This window comes from Sander vitreus, chromosome 4, assembly GCF_031162955.1.
Source record: "Sander vitreus isolate 19-12246 chromosome 4, sanVit1, whole genome shotgun sequence".
In the NCBI taxonomy this organism is placed as follows: Eukaryota; Metazoa; Chordata; class Actinopteri; order Perciformes; family Percidae; genus Sander; species Sander vitreus.
The window spans coordinates 34458193-34470772 of NC_135858.1; the positions used below are offsets into that span (position 1 = coordinate 34458193).

Below are 12580 nucleotides of genomic sequence, written 5' to 3' on the forward strand. Positions count from 1 at the left end.
GCTTACAAAGATAGAAGGTAGAGCCAAATAAGGAGGAGTTGAGAAGTTGACGTCAACTTTTAGCTTTGTTCAGATTCGCCCGTTTTCAGAGGCAGTTTCAAATTGTGAGATTTGCAGAGGAAAGAGGTGTCAGTGGGATTTTGAGGTTCTCTGTATGTCCTATTTACCCACCAAACTGTCGTTATTCAACTATGACAAGGTAAAATTGGTTTTGCATTTTATCACCCCTTTAAAATGTACTGTATTGAAACAAATGAAAATTACTAGGTGGGTTATGATCTGTCAGGTGAAGCCTTATGAATGTAATGAAGTCATTTTGAGGCATAGACAACCTTTCAGTGACAAGGTAGGAGCTGCAATCACTTTTTGGTTGTAATCTAGAGCACAGGGCGCTCCCGCAGACAGCAATCACCTTTTGGCAGATGATCACTTTTTGGCACAACACATGACATTTTGATGCAGATTTGATGATTCAAACAGACATAAATTACTCCCAGAGACTCAAATGACTTGTTTCATTAGAAGAGAAACTAAGGGCCCTGTCTTGCACCCGATGCAAGTGTCTTTGGTAGTTTAAGACCGTCCAGCGCCCACGTTGTTTAAATAGCAAATGCATCTGGGCTCATCTGTGCGCCCATGGGTGTGCTGGTCTTACAGGAAGGTGTGTTCAGGTGCATTCTTGGCGTATTGCTATCTTGAGGCAGCAGAAAGTTTAAAGATTAAAAAAAAATGTTTACAATAGTATTATGATATGATCTGCTCGTGCTCTTTCACTTCATGCACAAGCAGATCAGTTTCTTCTCTCCTTCCTGCTTAGCAAATCCGCCATCATAACAGCAATGCTCCAAGGTACTAACACGCCTGGCTTTTAAAGGGAATGGGAGATGACACTCTGATTGGTTTACTGCATGTTACGCCCAAAACACACCTATGATTAATATGATTAACACTAAGTACCCTTTTGAACCATGCGCCTGGAGCACGGACAGATTTTTTACCGCTGTTAAACTAGCAAAAGTGGATTCGTACATGACCTAAACACACCTGCACCAGGGCCCTAAGTAAGTGTGCAAAAGGGAGACTGTGCGCTTTGCAGCTAAAAAACAACTAGCAGTGCATAACTTACCTAAAATCTATACAAATACATATACAGATGATTATAGGGATAATCAATTCTCCAATAAAATCAATCTTTGTTTGAGTGATCGGATATGGAATAATTGGAGAAGACTTGATTAAGTGATTAAGGCCATAAACTCTTTATGAAAATGTTTACTGAGGTAATAAATCCTGTGAGAAGTAGGCTCATTTTCTCATAGTGGGCTCTGAAAAAGGAGTGGAAAAGATCTGTGATCTGTAGCTGCTGTCCTCCTGTAAAAACACCCACCGATCACTGCCCATGGTAGGAGCTTCAATCACTTTTGTGTCAAGTGGAAAAAAGGATGACACTGTGGATCATCAGTGTCTTGGTTTTGCAACATTTGAGAAAACCATCTGGGAAGCGCTCCATGATATTCAGAAAATAAAAAAAATAATTAAAGAAGGAAAATGAATTCCATGGATAAATAAATGAGAATTAATCTTAAAATTCAGAATATAAAAAATATTTTTTAAAAGAAAAAGGGATTTTATCAAAATATTATAATATAATACAATTCTCTGCTGGTGAGTGATGTCATTGCGCCCTCTGGTGGACATCAGCAGGAACTACAAGCAGAGCGACAGAAAAAACATTAAATATTAAAACATGTTTACAGTTTTTATGACCCCACTTTTTACATTTATTTAAATTTCAGTATTTCTTTTGTAATACTATGTCTGTGTGTTTTAATCAGTATTATTGATTAAATATTTAAAATAATTAATTTAAATAATAGATTTTGTTTTTATGAAAATGATCAAAATAAAAGGAATATCGTGTTTCAAAATTAATACATACAATTTAATTAAATTATTTTGAAAAAGCGTCGTCAGTGTATGAGATAAAAACATTCAAACATTTAAACTCAAATAATAAAAACTGTAAACATGTTTTAATGTGTGTATTAGTTTCCTGTCGCTCTGCTTGTAGTTCCTGCTGGTGTCACCCGAGGGCGCCATGACGTCACTCACCAGCAGAGAGGTGCTTCCTCTGAATGCAGCTCAGTGGTTACATTTGACACAATGAAAGGTTAAGGTTAGGGTTAGGTGCCTTGAAGGCAGCGGTCGCAGCGCTGCCTGGAAGGAGCAGTTGGGGGCAAAAAAACACCGTCGAGCGTAGTCCCCCCCCACATCAAGACAAGGATATTAAATTTCATATCTTTATAAATGGAGTTCGGCCTTTTCGCCTTTTTTTCCAAAGACAGTCTGTTACATGCCTTCAAAATACCAAAATATCTACATTCCAGTGACTTGTGTCTAGAAACAAAGGTTTTCCTTATTAGTTTTATTTATATTATCTTATATATGACAAAATAAATGACTTAAAACGCTTTAAGATGAATCACTGAACATTGGCCTAACTTGTGTCTAGAGAGAGCTGAAGAAATGTGATCATTTGAGACCTGAACATGAGCTCCATCATGTCACATCTGAGGCACTTTAAAATCTGATCCCCCAAAAAATATTTAACATAATAAAACACCTACAAATGTGGCAAACAGTTGGCTGTCAGGAAACCAAAGTTTAACGGGAACATGTGTGTCTGCTGAGCCAGTTTAAAAGGTGGAACACAATTCAGATTACAGTTGGTTTTAGGACAGCAGAGAGCGCCACGTTGTTGAAAATGGAAGCTAAAATAAACTCCTCACTTCTGAAGACAACTTGGACATAACAGAGTTGAAGTAGCAGCTTATGGAACCTTCCTCACCTCTTCTAATGATGCATTCACAATCTTTCTTAAACTGCCAAGATGGACGAGTGCAAGTCTTATGTTTGACTAGTAATGTTCCACCTTTCATGCTGTGTTGAGGAATTATATGTACAAATTTGAACTGATTACATTTTTTTTATAATGGCTTTAACTGACCCAACATAAAGTGACACAACTTAAGTTACACTTCTTATTTTTAGAAAAAAGAAATGGAACAAATATCTGTATGTGTTCAACTTCAAAATATAGAACTTAAAAAAAAGTGCTAAAATGGACCTGTGTGTCTGAAATAAAGTTGAATTGAAGTGATTGCAGGATGTAAAGGGTTCTGACTCCGGTAGACCACCATGTCCAACCTCCACATGCATTATAAGATTATAGATATGACAAAAAACATGAACATGAATAATATGTCCTGTTTAAGGCTGAGATGTGGTATTGATCTTCTTATCTAACTCAGTGAGAAAGTGAATAAAGTGCCCTGGTGGGTCACCGGGTAGAGCCGGTACTTCAGGCCGAGTCCTCACCACTGAGACTTTGGTTTGGTCCTCCACAGGGCTCTTTGCTGCATGTCATAACCTCTCTCTGCTGTGTATCTTTTAAAAGCAGAAATGGCAAAAAAAATGTATCCTAAAAAAATGTATCTTTACTTTAAAATGACAAGACAAAGTCTGTACAGTACACCTTACTATGTTCTTGCACTGTTTGTGTTGTTAAGCGATGATATAGTGCCTTTATGTAATTTCAATTTAAATGTATTCAAACTTTACTATTAGAAATCTTGAATTAAAAGTCAATATTGACATTATTCTTTGCAGCGTGACAGTTTTTTTTCAGCTGAAACTTGCGTAAAAGAAATAAAAGTGATTTGACCTTGTTGGGTCAGTTTCTAAGACAGCAGCCCCGACCTGAAACATCTAGACAACATCTGCTGCTCTATATTTATTCCTCCAGGTTTTGGAGAACATGTGTGTGTTGGCATGCAGATAAACAGTGGAGAAGTGAGTGTGTTGTGTTGGATGAAGAGTTTAAAAAGTCTAAAGCCCAGTCCAAAGTCCAAAACCTGGATGAATATAGAGCAATGACCAAAGTTGCTTTAGAATTGTATCTACTGTACTTTATTTTTAGTGACTTAATATTAAAAAGAAGTAAACAGTGCAGAGTTGTTAATGTGTTGCAGTGAGATGAGCTTTTATTTTGTAGGAGACCCTCTGGATACCCCTTAAGGACCCTTTGGAGTCCCTGGACCCCAGTTTGAGAACTTCAGCTTCAAGCTACACTGCTGCAGACGCTGGTTGTTGTCTATCAGGGGTTAGTTGTTAGAAGTTAAAGATTAAATGAAAAGATGGTTTTCCTCTTTAGCCGTCCTCTGATCAAAGACTGTAAGAGCCATGTTTTGTTGTTTAAAGTTTTTTAATTGTATTCCCATTGCAAAAGTAGTAGGCCTTAATTGTTTATGACATTTAAAATATGTGTAATGGTAATGATGTCACGACCCTGGGAAGCTCTCTCTCTCGCAGTAGGTGCTGTGTTCATTTACAAAGATCTACAGCATGTAACGTGAGAGTGTGTAGGAAAAGTTGCTCAACTAGGAAGTGCATTTGTTTTCATAGAGCCCAGAATACTGCAGGGACGGGAGAAAGGTTGCTGTAAAACAACTCCAGTCAGCTGTTCAGATGAGTTCAAACTTGGAGCGGAGATAATGATTGTAAGTCATGAACCGTGAAATGTATCAAATATAGCAGAATATATGACATGTTGAGTGTATTGTCATCAGGACATTAAAACATGCTGCTGGTCTGAATGAAACCTAAATGACTTAAAGGTAGCCTATGGCATTTGATGTTGGGTCCTAAAATATGCTGGAAAGTGGTCTCATATGTTGATTTTTTTATAGGAATGTCTTCAAGTGCTATATTGTTTTTCCCACATTCGTTTAGATTAGAGTAACGGGCATTACTTATGTAAAATTAGTTTTCTTTCTTAGTTTTCTTTCTTTTGTTTTTCCTGTTTAAATATTATTAACGGGTATAGGATATCGCTGACGGGTGCTGTGACTTTCTGGACTTGCAGGCCCGTAGCCAGCCTTGTGGAAGGACTTCTATTTTTCAAAAAAGTTGGCCTTTTTGCAGTTTTTTTCTTCGTTTTGTATTTAATTATGAGGTTCAAATACTTCATTTTGGTGACTTTTTATGCACTTATTTGTGTCATCATGTACACTACCTTTTTTAGTCCAAATACATACGTATATATATATATATATATATATATATATAGTATTACAAAATAAAAACATAAAATTCAATGTATAAATTGGGGTCAGTTTATAAGATAAAACCATTCCATTTACTACAATAAAAACTGTAAACATGTTGTAATTTGTTAGTTTTCTGGCACTCTGCTCGTGAAATCCCTCTTACTTCTTAATTTTTATGGTCTCTGAATATTATGATTTTATTCTAAATTTTATCATAACTTTTTTCTTCTTAAATTATTTTTTTATTTTCTGAATTTTAAGATTTTATTCTTATTCTCATTTTATAAAACAAACGGATATAGTAGTACATAGAAATCAAAAAAATTTACTAGATATAAATGTAGTGAGGGTCAGTGTATAAGATGAAAAACATTTAAATTAAAAATAAGAAAAACTGTAAACATGTTTTAATGTGTGTATTTAGTTTTCTGGCGCTCTGCTTGTAGTTCCTGCTGGTGTCCACCAGAGGGCGCCATGACGTCACTCACCAGCAGAGAGATGCTTTTTGGTTTTAATTGTAAATTGTTTCACATTATTACAACTTAGTCGAATCTCAGGTTGAAGAGGAACAATGCGGATTCCGTCCTGGTCGTGGAACAACGGACCAGATCTTTACTCTCGCAAGGATCCTGGAGGGAGCCTGGGAGTATGCCCAACCAGTCTACATGTGTTTTGTGGATCTGGAGAAGGCGTATGACCGGGTGCCACGGGAGATACTGTGGGAGGTGCTGCGGGAGTACAGGGTGAGGGGGTCCCTTCTCAGGGCCATCCAATCTCTGTACGACCAAAGCGAGAGCTGTGTCCGGGTTCTCGGCAGTAAGTCGGACTCGTTTCAGGTGAGAGTTGGCCTCCGCCAGGGCTGCGCTTTGTCACCAATCCTGTTTGTAGTATTTATGGACAGGATATCGAGGCGTAGTCGGGGTGGAGAGGGGTTGCAGTTCGGTGGGCTGGGGGATCTCATCGCTGCTTTTTTGCAGATGATGTGGTCCTGATGGCATCATCGGCCTGTGACCTTCAGCACTCACTGGATCGGTTCGCAGCCGAGTGTGAAGCGGCTGGGATGAGGATCAGCACCTCTAAATCGGAGGCCATGGTTCTCAGCAGGAAACCGATGGAGTGCCTTCTCCAGGTAGGGAATGAGTCCTTACCCCAAGTGAAGGAGTTCAAGTACCTTGGGGTCTTGTTCGCGAGTGAGGGGACAATGGAGGCGGGAGATTGGTCGGAGAATCGGCACAGCGGGTGCGGTATTACATTCAATTTATCGCACCGTTGTGACGAAAAGAGAGCTGAGCCAGAAGGCAAAGCTCTCCAATCTACCGGTCAGTTTTTGTTCCTACCCTCACCTATGGTCATGAAGGCTGGGTCATGACCGAAAGAACAAGATCCAGGGTACAAGCGGCGAAATGGGTTTCCTCAGGAGGGTAGCTGGCGTCTCCCTTAGAGATAGGGTGAGAAGCTCAGTTATCCGTGAGGAGCTCGGAGTAGAGCCGCTGCTCCTTTGCGTCGAAAGGAGCCAGTTGAGGTGGTTCGGGCATCTGGTAGGATGCCCCCTGGGGCGCCTCCCTAGGGAGGTGTTCCAGGCACGTCCAGCTGGGAGGAGGCCTCGGGGGAGACCCAGGACTAGGTGGAGGGATTATATCTCTAACCTGGCCTGGGAACGCCTCGGGATCCCCCAGTCGGAGCTGGTTAATGTGGCCCGGGGAAAGGGAAGTTTGGGGTCCCCTGCTGGAGCTGCTACCCCCGCGACCCGACCCCGGATAAGCGGATGAAGATGGATGGATGGATGATTTCTTCAGGCAAATCTACAAAAATGTCAAATAAAACCTTATGACAAAGTTGATGAGCTACTGTATTCTTTTTGCAGCATTTGTGGAATCCACTTGCTCAGATGTATTTGCCATAGGATCCACCAAAAAGACTGAACATGTGGCAGGAACTATGTACTAAAAAAAGAATTGTTATTTAAAACGACATCACATACAGTAACACAAATGGATTTCAGACCGGCAGCCTAGAATCACTGACCAGTCATTTCCAATGTACTCCGCCAACATTCACAAAGGAGATTATCGCTTTGTAGGGGCTGAAGTCAGTCTGTAAGGACAAATATATATCATATATCATATTCAGTTGAAGTTTATGTTTTCTCTTATCATTACTTAAAGGTGTTCTTTTAAAAAAAATGAATGATGTATTCAAATCCTTAAATTTGATAAAACAAAACCTTCATGATGTCATACTAAATAATCAAAATTTTGAAATGCAAATCAACCTGTTCTTAATAAAAATGCCTTTTTTTAAGATCCGGACAGGGGACTGAAAAAAGCATTAACCTTGGCACGCTGCGTTCTCTCATTGTGTCTCGTTTGCCAAAGAGTATTACACCTGCTGTGTAATGGTTCAGAATGTAAATACTCTGTCCATGTTTACACTGGTTGGCATAGAGACGGAAGAGGCCCTCCATAACCTAAATTAAAAAACATAGATAAAGACAGAAAAAGACAAAAGAAATAGAGCGGATTACACAATAATCACAGGTTTAAATAAACAATGTAAAAATACCATCCTATTGGTATGGAAAGTTATTCTTTCATTTTCAGAACTTTGAATAGTTTTCTCAATAAAGTCTACATAACAAATTTATTTTTGATATTTTATTGTATTGTGGGTAATGTTAGAACAACCAAATACCTCGCCTGTCAGCCATCGGCGAGGTCTCAGCGAGTACAGTTCGCTGTGATGGATCACAAAACTGTGACCTGGCTGTGTGAGGGCCGGGATCACAGCAACTACAGCTTCTGTGCTCTTCCTCTTCCACAGTGACTTTAGCTTAAAAACTAATTTACACATTTTTAATACTTATATAGTCCCAATAATATCCCTCATATTAATGATAAATTAAACAAAAGTCTATATAATCAATATCAAATACTGTAAGTTAAATTCCATTAACTTCTGCCATGTCAACGTAACACCAGTCGAAAAAGCATCAATACAAAATACCTGTAATATGGTACATCCTCAGGTAATGAACCTATCACTAAATATATATTCAAAATACATGCAAGAATGATATGCTCATAGGGCAATGACTGAAGTAATTTATGTTGAATATTCAAATACAGTTTAAGAATACTGCTATCAGTCATGAAGATGACTCCTACCTGCTTTTCTTCCACTTCTGACATCTTCAGGTTGTCTTCCAAAGGGGGAGGTGAAAGTATCTGAGTACATGCTCTTTCCATCTCCTTGACTGATGGTTCATCACGGTTCACAAGGTGAACTATGAGGTTTGGTGTTTTTAATGAATTCTTCTCATGGAAGTCCTTGACTGTGGCTACTATGACGTCAGCACACAATGGTAGGGGCATGTTGAAGGTTCCAGAGCTAATGGCTGGAACGGCGACTGACTTGAAATGGTGTTTTGAGACTTGTTTTAGTATACTACGTATGGCTTTCTTTAAACAGTTTTTTGCATTGTACAGTGCCTTTGGGGACGGATTCAGATTGAGTCGTGGGCCGACAGCATGAATTATTTTTGTACAGGGGAGATCACCAGCGCCTGTAACAATGGCCTCTCCCGTTTTTTAATTTTCCAAACTTCCGAATGTGGAGGTCACTCTCTGCTTGTATCCTTGGCCCTCCAGCTTTGCTTAATGCCGGTGCAAGCCCACCTTTGTGTCGCAGGTCCTCATTTGCAGCATTGACAACAGCATCAACAACAAATGCTGTTAGATCGGCCTTCCAGACACATACTTCCATTTACTGAGAAAGTTTAACTGGAAACCTCTTCACTTGTTGAACCAGAGCTGGTTTTTGTCTTGGAGACTGCAGCGGTGATGGTGGTGGTGATGCATCTTCCACCAAAGTGTCACTGTCTGCGACGGCAGTTACCTCTCTATTAATCTGTAAACATGTTATGTATCAGGTATCAGGTTATATAAATAATTTGTCTTTTAGAAGTCTTGCATTCTACCATTTTGAGATTTTTTAATATACACACAAATGTAATTCTTTGTTTAGCCATAAGCCATAATTTAGTTACAAGGGTACATTTACTATACCTTCTCCTTTGATTTTTGGAAGGTGAAAGGCTTGCGGATTGGAGTTACATATCTCCCCCTCTTTTTCTGTTGCCGTTCCTTCCATTTCTCCGTATCCACTCTGAATGTCTTCAGAAATAAGTATACTATAGATGGAAGCAGTCATTGATCAATTACAGAACCAGTGAGACAGAAATCTAGATTCTACAACATTGCACAACAATAATATTAATCAGTCATGATTACTTATTAAGATTGTAGAATTTACAGTACAACAGTTTTTATATTGTTTTTAGATTTTTAAAGAGACAACTTTTATTACACATCACTGTCATGTACAGGCACAAGATCTTGAAAGGAAGTACAATACTCCAGGACAATGTTTACATTGTTACACTGGTGCACATCACTTTTTCAATTAGGTGAACTAGCAAATCATTTGGTTGCATACACATTTTACATTCCCCTTTTCTTTTTGTCAGTTGGCAATTATTTTCTTAACATGTTTCATTGTTGACCAGAATAAAAGAGAAACAGATAAACGTTTTCTTTCATGAAATTCCAGCACTGTGAAAAAGTAAACTTGTAAAAGTTAACTTGTAAAGTGCTTATTATTGATAATCAACTCCAATGATGGGGAAAGTCAGCTTGCAAAATTAAATAATGTACTTTACCTTCTACATCATTTTACTCCAAAGAATCATCAATTTACACCTCCACAGGTTATCCAATGAATTGATTTAGATGTCAAGATCTTTGCACATGTGCCTGGAATGAGCTCAATCTTGAATTTAAATATATAAGTGGTATTTTTATGCCAACCTTTCTTCGAGCAACCGTTTTGGAGTCTTCAAACTCCTTCAGCAGAGCTATGTGGGTCGACTGATACTGCACCACAAAATCGTCCAGTCTAGTGAGCCTGCTTGACTGGAAACGGACATGTTTAAGATCCCACTGGCTCTTCTCCATAATACCCTGGGTCCTGTTGTCTTCGGTTATGTTCTGAAAAAAAGAATCACACCAACACATTGTATGGATAACAACGTGGACAGTCAAACACAAAGTTAACATTTATTTGAAAGAGAGACAGAATTACTTGTCTGTTGATGTTTCTCAGGACATTGTATCTCCTACTGCACTCTACATATGCCTGTCCTGTGCCATGTCTTCCAAGGTCACCTAAGCATTGAAATATATTACATTATACATTCATTTATTTGCATGAAAGTAATTGCACAAACTGTTTTTCCTTTTAATAGAGACATTTTGCTTGTTTACAAATTACTTACCAAGCATTATTGCAGTCCAAAGTCCTGCATATGGAAGTATATATTTACTCAGATGAGCAAATAACCCTTTGCAGAGGTAGGGGTCTGGCTCTCCATCCACATCCACTGAAGCTTTGGAAATTACTTCTGCACAGTGCTTTCCAAAGATGTTGTTTCCTTTGATTTCCTAAAGGGCATTGTCCAATCCTGATTACTGGTGTCTTTGAATGTTTAGTGGTGCAAATTTGGAGATAACACAGATCCAATGTCTAACCTTAATGATACAAAAAAAATAGATTTTTATGTTTTCTAAGAAGTTATTAATATGACCCTTTATTCTTGAGCATGTCTCAGTCCCTTGAAACAGATCAGAAATTCTAAACAGATACATTCTTGTAGTCACCTTTACTTTACTTCATGGCACTTCTTCTCATATCTCACAATCTATATTGCTGCTTATGTTATTTCCCACAAGTGTATGTATAAAAACCAAAAAAGTACTTGCCTTCAAATCCTCAGCATTAATCAGCGACTTCACTGTCTCCTCATTTCGTATTCCTTTCTTTTTTAGCCAAGACTGCAGGTTCTGAAAATGTTTCTGAACATTGGCCCCACTGGATGGACTTGAAAATACAACTGCTGCACTTTCCAGCATGTCATCCAGCTCACACAAGGACTTAGCTGTTGTCAGCAAACCAAAAGTGTGCATGGCCAGATGATACTGTTTTGGTGCACTGTGGGAAGGAAAATAACAAAAAAAGTTTAAATCTTTAATAAAATGTGTTTCTCTAATCCTTAATTGAAAAACAATATTACATTGTTGTCAAGTAATCATTACCCCATATTAGTTGAACGTATGATATGCAGGTCTAGTGGACATTTACTGAGAACGTTTGTTTTTCATTTGCACAGTTGAGGTTAGGAAATCTCAAGGCCACTCTGCTAAGAGCATTCAAATGTGTGATCATTAGCAAGAGCAGATCTCACCATTGTACTTTTGAGTAATAGAAAACATTTTTGGATTTAATTTTGTTCTTGTTGATATTATGTTGAGAAAGTATTAGTGTTTTGGTGATTGAAAAGGACTGTATATATATATCGTGATTGGTCTTTAAGAGATTGTGGCCGCCAGGGGGCATCAATCAGAATGCAGACAAGATGTTCCTTTTAGCTGGTTTATTGGACTAAATGATCAAGTACGTGTGTGTGTGTGGTTCTGAAACAGAGATACAGGCATAAATCAGTATATATAATAATTAGATGTCTAGCAGGTATATAATAAAACAAACCCAATCAAGAAGTTACACTATAATTTTGTTATATATGACTTAAATGCAGTGTCATAACAAATGTTCATTACTAAGCAACTACAAACTTAGACATGCTTCCGCACACTATATCGCTTCAAAGATTAATTTGCTACACATGAATTGCAACAATACACCACATGCTAAATTAAGCTGAACATACAACAATCAGGACTTGCGGAACTCCTCTTCAACATAAACAACGTTACACATTGTGCAAGAACATACAATGGTTTCCAATCGACACACGTAAGGGTTGTAAAGCAACACCTCCGCCAATACGCAGTGTCACAAACACCCGTGCAGCGTGAGGCTCCGCCATTACAATAACGAGCAGCAACGTGCCAACACACCATCGCATCGCAACAAACACAGTGTAACATTATTATAAGATAAAAACGAATAACAAAATGTCAGTATTACTTACTGGTAGTTGCACGCACACAAACTAGGAACTCAGAATAAGTACAGCAACACTATCTTCTTTATTCATCTATATAACTGCTCAGTCTTTCGACGCCAGCTCTCTCTTCCAAACTCTCCCGAAACAGAAACTCAAGCAGTCTTCATCAGCGAACAGCAGAGCGCAGCGCCGCTCCTGATTGGCTGATTCTCAAGCAGCCAGTTTTACCTGCCTGAAGAGGCCGTCCTTCTTAACAATTAGAAACGAATTGAACTTGCTGTTGTGTTTCCCCTGTGCATTAAAAGGCTGATACATAGTATTTTACTTCTGAGACCTTCCGCATTCACAAAAAATATGTTTTCCAAAATTAATCACTGAGTTAATGTAGATTAAAACATGAAAAAGACATAGTAGGTGATGCTTACTACTTTCGACACATGTCTTTCGCGTT

The 12580-nt window shown here is 38.5% G+C and overlaps 1 protein-coding gene and 2 pseudogenes across 3 annotated transcripts in view; 1 reads left to right on the forward strand and 2 right to left on the reverse strand.

The window, feature by feature from the left end:
* Window positions 1–12580, reverse strand: part of LOC144516142 (CD276 antigen homolog) — a 192023-nt pseudogene that overhangs the window by 145761 nt on the left and 33682 nt on the right. The window lies entirely within an intron of this gene.
* LOC144517362 (uncharacterized) overlaps window positions 1–12580 on the forward strand; it is a 403478-nt gene that overhangs the window by 136291 nt on the left and 254607 nt on the right. The gene's annotated exons all lie outside the window — the stretch shown is intronic.
* On the reverse strand, window positions 6690–9310 carry LOC144517354 (protein mono-ADP-ribosyltransferase PARP9-like; annotated as a pseudogene). Its single transcript, XR_013501919.1, has 4 exons — window positions 9173–9310; window positions 7800–9014; window positions 7442–7575; window positions 6690–6910 (listed from the first exon to the last, which is right to left on the reverse strand). The product of XR_013501919.1 is annotated as a protein mono-ADP-ribosyltransferase PARP9-like (transcript).